The sequence below is a fragment of the Canis lupus genome, chromosome 8 (assembly GCF_048164855.1).
Source record: "Canis lupus baileyi chromosome 8, mCanLup2.hap1, whole genome shotgun sequence".
In the NCBI taxonomy this organism is placed as follows: domain Eukaryota; kingdom Metazoa; phylum Chordata; class Mammalia; order Carnivora; family Canidae; genus Canis; species Canis lupus.
The window spans coordinates 77,872,889-77,887,094 of record NC_132845.1 but is presented as its reverse complement, the minus strand read 5'-3'; positions in this window follow the sequence as shown (position 1 = coordinate 77,887,094).

Here is a 14,206-nt window from a genome sequence, read left to right as displayed (position 1 = left end):
ACACTGTCATAAGAATGCAGCTAGTTGAGAGCTGGCTTCAAGGCATGCTTCCCTGTGAGAGCTGAGTACAGGGCAGAACCCTCCCGCATCCTGCCTGACTGTAGACGTACCTGCTAACCTCCTTCTGTTAGTGGCTGGGATAAGTTGTGGGAAAAGCATGTGTAAGCATTGGGCCTGAACTCCCGTGTATCTGAGTTGAATACAGCGATTTCCAACATCCTTCTTCAATAGGAGTGTAGCTAGGTTCCAACTCCCATGTCCGAGTGGGTAGCAGACATCTGCCTCCCATGCATACACACTTCTGAGAGTTGAGCTTATGGCCTGTAACCCTACATCCTGCCTGCCGCTACCTTTCGTTTCCAAAAGGCCTAGGCTCGCTGCTTGACGCAAGTGTTGGGAGAGGTAATTGGAATTTCCCGGCACACAAGACGAGTGCCTCCAAGCTCAATCAAGCGATTTCCTAGTAATTCCTGGGGTAGACTGGTGCTACATACTAAGTTCCATACGTGAGTAGGTAGTTGAACGCCTTGTCCAAAAACATCTTACTTCTGAGAGTTGAGCTCACCCTTAGTCCCTCACAGTTCCACACTGCCTGCAGAGTGAGTTTCACACGTCTTCACCACAGACGTTTGCCACAGGCTTCTGAGACGCAAGTTAACAATGCAGACCTGGAGGGTATCTCCAGGTGCAGTAGGGTGGTAATCTTGGAACCTCCTGACTCAGAATACTGCTACCTTCACACTGCCATAAGAATGCTGCCTGTTGAGAGCTGGCTTCTAGGCATGCTTTCCTGGGAGTGCTGAGGAAAGGGCAGAACCCTCACGCATCCTGCCTGACTGTAGGCGTAGCTGCTAACATGCTAATGTTAGTGGCTGAGAGAGGTTGCGGGAAAAGCATGTGTAAGCATTGGGCCTGAACTCCTGTGTATCTGAGTTGAATACAGTGATTTCCAATGGCCTACTTCAATCAGAGTGTAGCTAAGTTCCAACTCCCATGTCAGAATGGGTAGCAGACATCTGCCTCCCATGCATACACACTTCAGAGAGTTGAGCTGATAGCCTGTTCATCTCCATCCAGCCTGCTGGTACCCTTTGCTTCTAAAAGGCCTAGGCTCGCTGTTTGTCGGAAGTGTTGGGAGAGGTAATTGGAATCTCCCGGCACCCAAGACGAGTGCCTCCAAGCTCAATCAAGCGATTTCGTAGTAATTCCTGTGGTAGGCTGGTGCTACATACTAAGTTCCATACGTGAGAAGGTAGCTGAACGCCTTGTCCAAAAGCATCTTACTTCTGAGAGTTGAGCTCACCCTCAGTCCCTCACAGTTCCACACTGCCTGCAGAGTGAGTTTCGCAGATCTTCACCAGAGACGTTTGCCAGAGGCTTCTGAGACGCAAGTTAACAATGCAGACCTGGAGGGTATCTCCAGGTGCAGTAGAGTGGTAATCTTGGAACCTCCTGACTCAGAATACTGCTACCTTCACACTGCCATAAGAATGCAGCTAGTTGAGAGCTGGCTTCAAGGAATGCTTCCCTCGGAGAGCTGAGGTCAGTGCAGAACCCTCACGCATCCTGCCTGACTGTAGGCGTAGCTGCTAATATCCTAATGTTAGTGGCTGAGAGAGGTTGTGGAAAAAGCATGTGTAAGCATTGGGCCTGAACTCCTGTGTATCTGAGTTGAATACAGCGATTTCCAAAGGCCTACTTAAATCAGACTGTAGCTAGGTTCCAACTCCCATGTCCGAGTGGGTAGCAGACATCTGCCTCCCATGCATACACACTTCTGAGAGTTGAGCTTATGGCCTGTAACCCTACCTCCTGCCTGAATCTAACTTTCGCTTCCAAAAGGCCTAGGCTCGCTGCTTCACCGAAGTGTTGGGAGAGGTAACTGGAATCTGCCGGCACACAAGACTAGTGCCTCCAAGCTCAATCCAGCGATTTCCCAGTAATTCCTGGGGTAGACTGGTGCTACATACTAAGTTCCATATGTGAGAAGGTAGCTGAACGTCTTGTCCAAAATCATCTTACTGCTGAGAGTTGAGCTCACCCTCAGTCCCTCACAGTTCCACACTGCCTGCAGAGTGAGTTTCGCACGTCTTTACCAGAGACTTTTGCCAGAGGCTTCTGAGACGCAAGTTAACAATGCAGACCTGGCGGGTATCTCAAGGTGCAGTAGAGTCGTAATCTGGGAACCTCCTGTCTCAGAATACTGTTACCTTCACCCTGCCATAAGAATGCAGCTAGTTGACAGCTGGCTTCAAGGCATGCTTCCCTGTGAGAGCTAAGGACAGGGCACAACCCTCCCGCATCCTGCTTGACTGTAGAAGGAGCTGCTAACGTCCTCATGTTAGTGGCAGGGAAAGGTCGTGAGAAAAGCATGTGGAATCGTTGTGCCTGAACCCACGTGTATCTGAGTTGAATACAGCGATTTCCAAAGTCCTTCTTCATCAGAGTGTAGCTAGGTTCCCACTCGCATGTACGAGTGGGTAGCAGACATCTGCCTCCCATGCATACACAGTTCTGAGAGTTGAGCTTATGGCCTGTAGCCCTACCTCCTGCCTGCAGCTACCTTTCGCTTCCAAAAGGCCTAGGCTCGCTGCTTCACCGAAGTGTTGGGAGAGGTAACTGGAATCTCCCGGCACACAAGTCTAGTGCCTCCAAGCTCAATCCAGCGATTTCCAAGTAATTCCTGGGGTAGACTGGTGCTACATACTAAGTTCCATATGTGAGAAGGTAGCTGAACGCCTTGTCCAAAATCATCTTACTGCTGAGAGTTGAGCTCACCCTCAGTCCCTCACAGTTCCACACTGCCTGCAGAGTGAGTTTCCCACGTCTTCACCAGAGACTTTTGCCAGAGGCCTCTGAGACGCAAGTTAACAATGCAGACCTGGAGGGTATCTCCAGGTGCAGTAGAGTGGTAATCTGGGAACCTCCTTACTCAGAATACTGCTACCTTCACACTGTCATAAGAATGCAGCTAGTTGAGAGCTGGCTTCAAGGCATGCTTCCCTGTGAGAGCTGAGTACAGGGCAGAACCCTCCCGCATCCTGCCTGACTGTAGACGTACCTGCTAACCTCCTTCTGTTAGTGGCTGGGATAAGTTGTGGGAAAAGCATGTGTAAGCATTGGGCCTGAACTCCCGTGTATCTGAGTTGAATACAGCGATTTCCAACATCCTTCTTCAATAGGAGTGTAGCTAGGTTCCAACTCCCATGTCCGAGTGGGTAGCAGACATCTGCCTCCCATGCATACACACTTCTGAGAGTTGAGCTTATGGCCTGTAACCCTACATCCTGCCTGCCGCTACCTTTCGTTTCCAAAAGGCCTAGGCTCGCTGCTTGACGCAAGTGTTGGGAGAGGTAATTGGAATTTCCCGGCACACAAGACGAGTGCCTCCAAGCTCAATCAAGCGATTTCCTAGTAATTCCTGGGGTAGACTGGTGCTACATACTAAGTTCCATACGTGAGTAGGTAGTTGAACGCCTTGTCCAAAAACATCTTACTTCTGAGAGTTGAGCTCACCCTTAGTCCCTCACAGTTCCACACTGCCTGCAGAGTGAGTTTCACACGTCTTCACCACAGACGTTTGCCACAGGCTTCTGAGACGCAAGTTAACAATGCAGACCTGGAGGGTATCTCCAGGTGCAGTAGGGTGGTAATCTTGGAACCTCCTGACTCAGAATACTGCTACCTTCACACTGCCATAAGAATGCTGCCTGTTGAGAGCTGGCTTCTAGGCATGCTTTCCTGGGAGTGCTGAGGAAAGGGCAGAACCCTCACGCATCCTGCCTGACTGTAGGCGTAGCTGCTAACATCCTAATGTTAGTGGCTGAGAGAGGTTGCGGGAAAAGCATGTGTAAGCATTGGGCCTGAACTCCTGTGTATCTGAGTTCAATACAGTGATTTCCAATGGCCTACTTCAATCAGAGTGTAGCTAAGTTCCAACTCCCATGTCAGAATGGGTAGCAGACATCTGCCTCCCATGCATACACACTTCAGAGAGTTGAGCTCATAGCCTGTTCATCTCCATCCAGCCTGCTGGTACCCTTTGCTTCTAAAAGGCCTAGGCTCGCTGTTTGACGGAAGTGTTGGGAGAGGTAATTGGAATCTCCCGGCACCCAAGACGAGTGCCTCCAAGCTCAATCCAGCGATTTCGTAGTAATTCCTGTGGTAGGCTGGTGCTACATACTAAATTCCATACGTGAGAAGGTAGCTGAACGCCTTGTCCAAAAGCATCTTACTTCTGAGAGTTGAGCTCACCCTCAGTCCCTCACAGTTCCACACTGCCTGCAGAGTGAGTTTCGCAGATCTTCACCAGAGACGTTTGTCAGAGGATTCTGAGACGCAAGTTAACAATGCAGACCTGGAGGGTATCTCCAGGTGCAGTAGAGTGGTAATCTGGGAACCTCCTGTCTCAGAATACTGCTACCTTCACACTGCCATAAGAATGCAGCTAGTTGAGAGCTGGCTTCAAGGAATGCTTCCCTCGGAGAGCTGAGGTCAGTGCAGAACCCTCACGCATCCTGCCTGACTGTAGGCGTAGCTGCTAATATCCTAATGTTAGTGGCTGAGAGAGGTTGTGGAAAAAGCATGTGTAAGCATTGGGCCTGAACTCCTGTGTATCTGAGTTGAATACAGCGATTTCCAAAGGCCTACTTAAATCAGACTGTAGCTAGGTTCCAACTCCCATGTCCGAGTGGGTAGCAGACATCTGCCTCCCATGCATACACACTTCTGAGAGTTGAGCTTATGGCCTGTAACCCTACCTCCTGCCTGAATCTAACTTTCGCTTCCAAAAGGCCTAGGCTCGCTGCTTCACCGAAGTGTTGGGAGAGGTAACTGGAATCTGCCGGCACACAAGACTAGTGCCTCCAAGCTCAATCCAGCGATTTCCCAGTAATTCCTGGGGTAGACTGGTGCTACATACTAAGTTCCATATGTGAGAAGGTAGCTGAACGTCTTGTCCAAAATCATCTTACTGCTGAGAGTTGAGCTCACCCTCAGTCCCTCACAGTTCCACACTGCCTGCAGAGTGAGTTTCGCACGTCTTTACCAGAGACTTTTGCCAGAGGCTTCTGAGACGCAAGTTAACAATGCAGACCTGGCGGGTATCTCAAGGTGCAGTAGAGTCGTAATCTGGGAACCTCCTGTCTCAGAATACTGTTACCTTCACCCTGCCATAAGAATGCAGCTAGTTGACAGCTGGCTTCAAGGCATGCTTCCCTGTGAGAGCTAAGGACAGGGCACAACCCTCCCGCATCCTGCTTGACTGTAGAAGGAGCTGCTAACGTCCTCATGTTAGTGGCAGGGAAAGGTCGTGAGAAAAGCATGTGGAATCGTTGTGCCTGAACCCACGTGTATCTGAGTTGAATACAGCGATTTCCAAAGTCCTTCTTCATCAGAGTGTAGCTAGGTTCCCACTCGCATGTACGAGTGGGTAGCAGACATCTGCCTCCCATGCATACACAGTTCTGAGAGTTGAGCTTATGGCCTGTAGCCCTACCTCCTGCCTGCAGCTAACTTTCGCTTCCAAAAGGCCTAGGCTCGCTGCTTCACCGAAGTGTTGGGAGAGGTAACTGGAATCTCCCGGCACACAAGTCTAGTGCCTCCAAGCTCAATCCAGCGATTTCCAAGTAATTCCTGGGGTAGACTGGTGCTACATACTAAGTTCCATATGTGAGAAGGTAGCTGAACGCCTTGTCCAAAATCATCTTACTGCTGAGAGTTGAGCTCACCCTCAGTCCCTCACAGTTCCACACTGCCTGCAGAGTGAGTTTCCCACGTCTTCACCAGAGACTTTTGCCAGAGGCCTCTGAGACGCAAGTTAACAATGCAGACCTGGAGGGTATCTCCAGGTGCAGTAGAGTGGTAATCTGGGAACCTCCTTACTCAGAATACTGCTACCTTCACACTGTCATAAGAATGCAGCTAGTTGAGAGCTGGCTTCAAGGCATGCTTCCCTGTGAGAGCTGAGTACAGGGCAGAACCCTCCCGCATCCTGCCTGACTGTAGACGTACCTGCTAACCTCCTTCTGTTAGTGGCTGGGATAAGTTGTGGGAAAAGCATGTGTAAGCATTGGGCCTGAACTCCCGTGTATCTGAGTTGAATACAGCGATTTCCAACATCCTTCTTCAATAGGAGTGTAGCTAGGTTCCAACTCCCATGTCCGAGTGGGTAGCAGACATCTGCCTCCCATGCATACACACTTCTGAGAGTTGAGCTTATGGCCTGTAACCCTACATCCTGCCTGCCGCTACCTTTCGTTTCCAAAAGGCCTAGGCTCGCTGCTTGACGCAAGTGTTGGGAGAGGTAATTGGAATTTCCCGGCACACAAGACGAGTGCCTCCAAGCTCAATCAAGCGATTTCCTAGTAATTCCTGGGGTAGACTGGTGCTACATACTAAGTTCCATACGTGAGTAGGTAGTTGAACGCCTTGTCCAAAAACATCTTACTTCTGAGAGTTGAGCTCACCCTTAGTCCCTCACAGTTCCACACTGCCTGCAGAGTGAGTTTCACACGTCTTCACCACAGACGTTTGCCACAGGCTTCTGAGACGCAAGTTAACAATGCAGACCTGGAGGGTATCTCCAGGTGCAGTAGGGTGGTAATCTTGGAACCTCCTGACTCAGAATACTGCTACCTTCACACTGCCATAAGAATGCTGCCTGTTGAGAGCTGGCTTCTAGGCATGCTTTCCTGGGAGTGCTGAGGAAAGGGCAGAACCCTCACGCATCCTGCCTGACTGTAGGCGTAGCTGCTAACATGCTAATGTTAGTGGCTGAGAGAGGTTGCGGGAAAAGCATGTGTAAGCATTGGGCCTGAACTCCTGTGTATCTGAGTTGAATACAGTGATTTCCAATGGCCTACTTCAATCAGAGTGTAGCTAAGTTCCAACTCCCATGTCAGAATGGGTAGCAGACATCTGCCTCCCATGCATACACACTTCAGAGAGTTGAGCTGATAGCCTGTTCATCTCCATCCAGCCTGCTGGTACCCTTTGCTTCTAAAAGGCCTAGGCTCGCTGTTTGTCGGAAGTGTTGGGAGAGGTAATTGGAATCTCCCGGCACCCAAGACGAGTGCCTCCAAGCTCAATCAAGCGATTTCGTAGTAATTCCTGTGGTAGGCTGGTGCTACATACTAAGTTCCATACGTGAGAAGGTAGCTGAACGCCTTGTCCAAAAGCATCTTACTTCTGAGAGTTGAGCTCACCCTCAGTCCCTCACAGTTCCACACTGCCTGCAGAGTGAGTTTCGCAGATCTTCACCAGAGACGTTTGCCAGAGGCTTCTGAGACGCAAGTTAACAATGCAGACCTGGAGGGTATCTCCAGGTGCAGTAGAGTGGTAATCTTGGAACCTCCTGACTCAGAATACTGCTACCTTCACACTGCCATAAGAATGCAGCTAGTTGAGAGCTGGCTTCAAGGAATGCTTCCCTCGGAGAGCTGAGGTCAGTGCAGAACCCTCACGCATCCTGCCTGACTGTAGGCGTAGCTGCTAATATCCTAATGTTAGTGGCTGAGAGAGGTTGTGGAAAAAGCATGTGTAAGCATTGGGCCTGAACTCCTGTGTATCTGAGTTGAATACAGCGATTTCCAAAGGCCTACTTAAATCAGACTGTAGCTAGGTTCCAACTCCCATGTCCGAGTGGGTAGCAGACATCTGCCTCCCATGCATACACACTTCTGAGAGTTGAGCTTATGGCCTGTAACCCTACCTCCTGCCTGAATCTAACTTTCGCTTCCAAAAGGCCTAGGCTCGCTGCTTCACCGAAGTGTTGGGAGAGGTAACTGGAATCTGCCGGCACACAAGACTAGTGCCTCCAAGCTCAATCCAGCGATTTCCCAGTAATTCCTTGGGTAGACTGGTGCTACATACTAAGTTCCATATGTGAGAAGGTAGCTGAACGTCTTGTCCAAAATCATCTTACTGCTGAGAGTTGAGCTCACCCTCAGTCCCTCACAGTTCCACACTGCCTGCAGAGTGAGTTTCGCACGTCTTTACCAGAGACTTTTGCCAGAGGCTTCTGAGACGCAAGTTAACAATGCAGACCTGGCGGGTATCTCAAGGTGCAGTAGAGTCGTAATCTGGGAACCTCCTGTCTCAGAATACTGTTACCTTCACCCTGCCATAAGAATGCAGCTAGTTGACAGCTGGCTTCAAGGCATGCTTCCCTGTGAGAGCTAAGGACAGGGCACAACCCTCCCGCATCCTGCTTGACTGTAGAAGGAGCTGCTAACGTCCTCATGTTAGTGGCAGGGAAAGGTCGTGAGAAAAGCATGTGGAATCGTTGTGCCTGAACCCACGTGTATCTGAGTTGAATACAGCGATTTCCAAAGTCCTTCTTCATCAGAGTGTAGCTAGGTTCCCACTCGCATGTACGAGTGGGTAGCAGACATCTGCCTCCCATGCATACACAGTTCTGAGAGTTGAGCTTATGGCCTGTAGCCCTACCTCCTGCCTGCAGCTACCTTTCGCTTCCAAAAGGCCTAGGCTCGCTGCTTCACCGAAGTGTTGGGAGAGGTAACTGGAATCTCCCGGCACACAAGTCTAGTGCCTCCAAGCTCAATCCAGCGATTTCCAAGTAATTCCTGGGGTAGACTGGTGCTACATACTAAGTTCCATATGTGAGAAGGTAGCTGAACGCCTTGTCCAAAATCATCTTACTGCTGAGAGTTGAGCTCACCCTCAGTCCCTTACAGTTCCACACTGCCTGCAGAGTGAGTTTCCCACGTCTTCACCAGAGACTTTTGCCAGAGGCCTCTGAGACGCAAGTTAACAATGCAGACCTGGAGGGTATCTCCAGGTGCAGTAGAGTGGTAATCTGGGAACCTCCTTACTCAGAATACTGCTACCTTCACACTGTCATAAGAATGCAGCTAGTTGAGAGCTGGCTTCAAGGCATGCTTCCCTGTGAGAGCTGAGTACAGGGCAGAACCCTCCCGCATCCTGCCTGACTGTAGACGTACCTGCTAACCTCCTTCTGTTAGTGGCTGGGATAAGTTGTGGGAAAAGCATGTGTAAGCATTGGGCCTGAACTCCCGTGTATCTGAGTTGAATACAGCGATTTCCAACATCCTTCTTCAATAGGAGTGTAGCTAGGTTCCAACTCCCATGTCCGAGTGGGTAGCAGACATCTGCCTCCCATGCATACACACTTCTGAGAGTTGAGCTTATGGCCTGTAACCCTACATCCTGCCTGCCGCTACCTTTCGTTTCCAAAAGGCCTAGGCTCGCTGCTTGACGCAAGTGTTGGGAGAGGTAATTGGAATTTCCCGGCACACAAGACGAGTGCCTCCAAGCTCAATCAAGCGATTTCCTAGTAATTCCTGGGGTAGACTGGTGCTACATACTAAGTTCCATACGTGAGTAGGTAGTTGAACGCCTTGTCCAAAAACATCTTACTTCTGAGAGTTGAGCTCACCCTTAGTCCCTCACAGTTCCACACTGCCTGCAGAGTGAGTTTCACACGTCTTCACCACAGACGTTTGCCACAGGCTTCTGAGACGCAAGTTAACAATGCAGACCTGGAGGGTATCTCCAGGTGCAGTAGGGTGGTAATCTTGGAACCTCCTGACTCAGAATACTGCTACCTTCACACTGCCATAAGAATGCTGCCTGTTGAGAGCTGGCTTCTAGGCATGCTTTCCTGGGAGTGCTGAGGAAAGGGCAGAACCCTCACGCATCCTGCCTGACTGTAGGCGTAGCTGCTAACATCCTAATGTTAGTGGCTGAGAGAGGTTGCGGGAAAAGCATGTGTAAGCATTGGGCCTGAACTCCTGTGTATCTGAGTTCAATACAGTGATTTCCAATGGCCTACTTCAATCAGAGTGTAGCTAAGTTCCAACTCCCATGTCAGAATGGGTAGCAGACATCTGCCTCCCATGCATACACACTTCAGAGAGTTGAGCTCATAGCCTGTTCATCTCCATCCAGCCTGCTGGTACCCTTTGCTTCTAAAAGGCCTAGGCTCGCTGTTTGACGGAAGTGTTGGGAGAGGTAATTGGAATCTCCCGGCACCCAAGACGAGTGCCTCCAAGCTCAATCCAGCGATTTCGTAGTAATTCCTGTGGTAGGCTGGTGCTACATACTAAATTCCATACGTGAGAAGGTAGCTGAACGCCTTGTCCAAAAGCATCTTACTTCTGAGAGTTGAGCTCACCCTCAGTCCCTCACAGTTCCACACTGCCTGCAGAGTGAGTTTCGCAGATCTTCACCAGAGACGTTTGTCAGAGGATTCTGAGACGCAAGTTAACAATGCAGACCTGGAGGGTATCTCCAGGTGCAGTAGAGTGGTAAACTTGGAACCTCCTGACTCAGAATACTGCTACCTTCACACTGCCATAAGAATGCAGCTAGTTGAGAGCTGGCTTCAAGGAATGCTTCCCTCGGAGAGCTGAGGTCAGTGCAGAACCCTCACGCATCCTGCCTGACTGTAGGCGTAGCTGCTAATATCCTAATGTTAGTGGCTGAGAGAGGTTGTGGAAAAAGCATGTGTAAGCATTGGGCCTGAACTCCTGTGTATCTGAGTTGAATACAGCGATTTCCAAAGGCCTACTTAAATCAGACTGTAGCTAGGTTCCAACTCCCATGTCCGAGTGGGTAGCAGACATCTGCCTCCCATGCATACACACTTCTGAGAGTTGAGCTTATGGCCTGTAACCCTACCTCCTGCCTGAATCTAACTTTCGCTTCCAAAAGGCCTAGGCTCGCTGCTTCACCGAAGTGTTGGGAGAGGTAACTGGAATCTGCCGGCACACAAGACTAGTGCCTCCAAGCTCAATCCAGCGATTTCCCAGTAATTCCTGGGGTAGACTGGTGCTACATACTAAGTTCCATATGTGAGAAGGTAGCTGAACGTCTTGTCCAAAATCATCTTACTGCTGAGAGTTGAGCTCACCCTCAGTCCCTCACAGTTCCACACTGCCTGCAGAGTGAGTTTCGCACGTCTTTACCAGAGACTTTTGCCAGAGGCTTCTGAGACGCAAGTTAACAATGCAGACCTGGCGGGTATCTCAAGGTGCAGTAGAGTCGTAATCTGGGAACCTCCTGTCTCAGAATACTGTTACCTTCACCCTGCCATAAGAATGCAGCTAGTTGACAGCTGGCTTCAAGGCATGCTTCCCTGTGAGAGCTAAGGACAGGGCACAACCCTCCCGCATCCTGCTTGACTGTAGAAGGAGCTGCTAACGTCCTCATGTTAGTGGCAGGGAAAGGTCGTGAGAAAAGCATGTGGAATCGTTGTGCCTGAACCCACGTGTATCTGAGTTGAATACAGCGATTTCCAAAGTCCTTCTTCATCAGAGTGTAGCTAGGTTCCCACTCGCATGTACGAGTGGGTAGCAGACATCTGCCTCCCATGCATACACAGTTCTGAGAGTTGAGCTTATGGCCTGTAGCCCTACCTCCTGCCTGCAGCTAACTTTCGCTTCCAAAAGGCCTAGGCTCGCTGCTTCACCGAAGTGTTGGGAGAGGTAACTGGAATCTCCCGGCACACAAGTCTAGTGCCTCCAAGCTCAATCCAGCGATTTCCAAGTAATTCCTGGGGTAGACTGGTGCTACATACTAAGTTCCATATGTGAGAAGGTAGCTGAACGCCTTGTCCAAAATCATCTTACTGCTGAGAGTTGAGCTCACCCTCAGTCCCTCACAGTTCCACACTGCCTGCAGAGTGAGTTTCCCACGTCTTCACCAGAGACTTTTGCCAGAGGCCTCTGAGACGCAAGTTAACAATGCAGACCTGGAGGGTATCTCCAGGTGCAGTAGAGTGGTAATCTGGGAACCTCCTTACTCAGAATACTGCTACCTTCACACTGTCATAAGAATGCAGCTAGTTGAGAGCTGGCTTCAAGGCATGCTTCCCTGTGAGAGCTGAGTACAGGGCAGAACCCTCCCGCATCCTGCCTGACTGTAGACGTACCTGCTAACCTCCTTCTGTTAGTGGCTGGGATAAGTTGTGGGAAAAGCATGTGTAAGCATTGGGCCTGAACTCCCGTGTATCTGAGTTGAATACAGCGATTTCCAACATCCTTCTTCAATAGGAGTGTAGCTAGGTTCCAACTCCCATGTCCGAGTGGGTAGCAGACATCTGCCTCCCATGCATACACACTTCTGAGAGTTGAGCTTATGGCCTGTAACCCTACATCCTGCCTGCCGCTACCTTTCGTTTCCAAAAGGCCTAGGCTCGCTGCTTGACGCAAGTGTTGGGAGAGGTAATTGGAATTTCCCGGCACACAAGACGAGTGCCTCCAAGCTCAATCAAGCGATTTCCTAGTAATTCCTGGGGTAGACTGGTGCTACATACTAAGTTCCATACGTGAGTAGGTAGTTGAACGCCTTGTCCAAAAACATCTTACTTCTGAGAGTTGAGCTCACCCTCAGTCCCTCACAGTTCCACACTGCCTGCAGAGTGAGTTTCACAGGTCTTCACCACAGACGTTTGCCACAGGCTTCTGAGACGCAAGTTAACAATGCAGACCTGGAGGGTATCTCCAGGTGCAGTAGGGTGGTAATCTTGGAACCTCCTGACTCAGAATACTGCTACCTTCACACTGCCATAAGAATGCTGCCTGTTGAGAGCTGGCTTCTAGGCATGCTTTCCTGGGAGTGCTGAGGAAAGGGCAGAACCCTCACGCATCCTGCCTGACTGTAGGCGTAGCTGCTAACATCCTAATGTTAGTGGCTGAGAGAGGTTGCGGGAAAAGCATGTGTAAGCATTGGGCCTGAACTCCTGTGTATCTGAGTTCAATACAGTGATTTCCAATGGCCTACTTCAATCAGAGTGTAGCTAAGTTCCAACTCCCATGTCAGAATGGGTAGCAGACATCTGCCTCCCATGCATACACACTTCAGAGAGTTGAGCTCATAGCCTGTTCATCTCCATCCAGCCTGCTGGTACCCTTTGCTTCTAAAAGGCCTAGGCTCGCTGTTTGACGGAAGTGTTGGGAGAGGTAATTGGAATCTCCCGGCACCCAAGACGAGTGCCTCCAAGCTCAATCCAGCGATTTCGTAGTAATTCCTGTGGTAGGCTGGTGCTACATACTAAATTCCATACGTGAGAAGGTAGCTGAACGCCTTGTCCAAAAGCATCTTACTTCTGAGAGTTGAGCTCACCCTCAGTCCCTCACAGTTCCACACTGCCTGCAGAGTGAGTTTCGCAGATCTTCACCAGAGACGTTTGCCAGAGGCTTCTGAGACGCAAGTTAACAATGCAGACCTGGAGGGTATCTCCAGGTGCAGTAGAGTGGTAAACTTGGAACCTCCTGACTCAGAATACTGCTACCTTCACACTGCCATAAGAATGCAGCTAGTTGAGAGCTGGCTTCAAGGAATGCTTCCCTCGGAGAGCTGAGGTCAGTGCAGAACCCTCACGCATCCTGCCTGACTGTAGGCGTAGCTGCTAATATCCTAATGTTAGTGGCTGAGAGAGGTTGTGGAAAAAGCATGTGTAAGCATTGGGCCTGAACTCCTGTGTATCTGAGTTGAATACAGCGATTTCCAAAGGCCTACTTAAATCAGACTGTAGCTAGGTTCCAACTCCCATGTCCGAGTGGGTAGCAGACATCTGCCTCCCATGCATACACACTTCTGAGAGTTGAGCTTATGGCCTGTAACCCTACCTCCTGCCTGAATCTAACTTTCGCTTCCAAAAGGCCTAGGCTCGCTGCTTCACCGAAGTGTTGGGAGAGGTAACTGGAATCTGCCGGCACACAAGACTAGTGCCTCCAAGCTCAATCCAGCGATTTCCCAGTAATTCCTGGGGTAGACTGGTGCTACATACTAAGTTCCATATGTGAGAAGGTAGCTGAACGTCTTGTCCAAAATCATCTTACTGCTGAGAGTTGAGCTCACCCTCAGTCCCTCACAGTTCCACACTGCCTGCAGAGTGAGTTTCGCACGTCTTTACCAGAGACTTTTGCCAGAGGCTTCTGAGACGCAAGTTAACAATGCAGACCTGGCGGGTATCTCAAGGTGCAGTAGAGTCGTAATCTGGGAACCTCCTGTCTCAGAATACTGTTACCTTCACCCTGCCATAAGAATGCAGCTAGTTGACAGCTGGCTTCAAGGCATGCTTCCCTGTGAGAGCGAAGGACAGGGCACAACCCTCCCGCATCCTGCTTGACTGTAGAAGGAGCTGCTAACGTCCTCATGTTAGTGGCAGGGAAAGGTCGTGAGAAAAGCATGTGGAATCGTTGTGCCTGAACCCACGTGT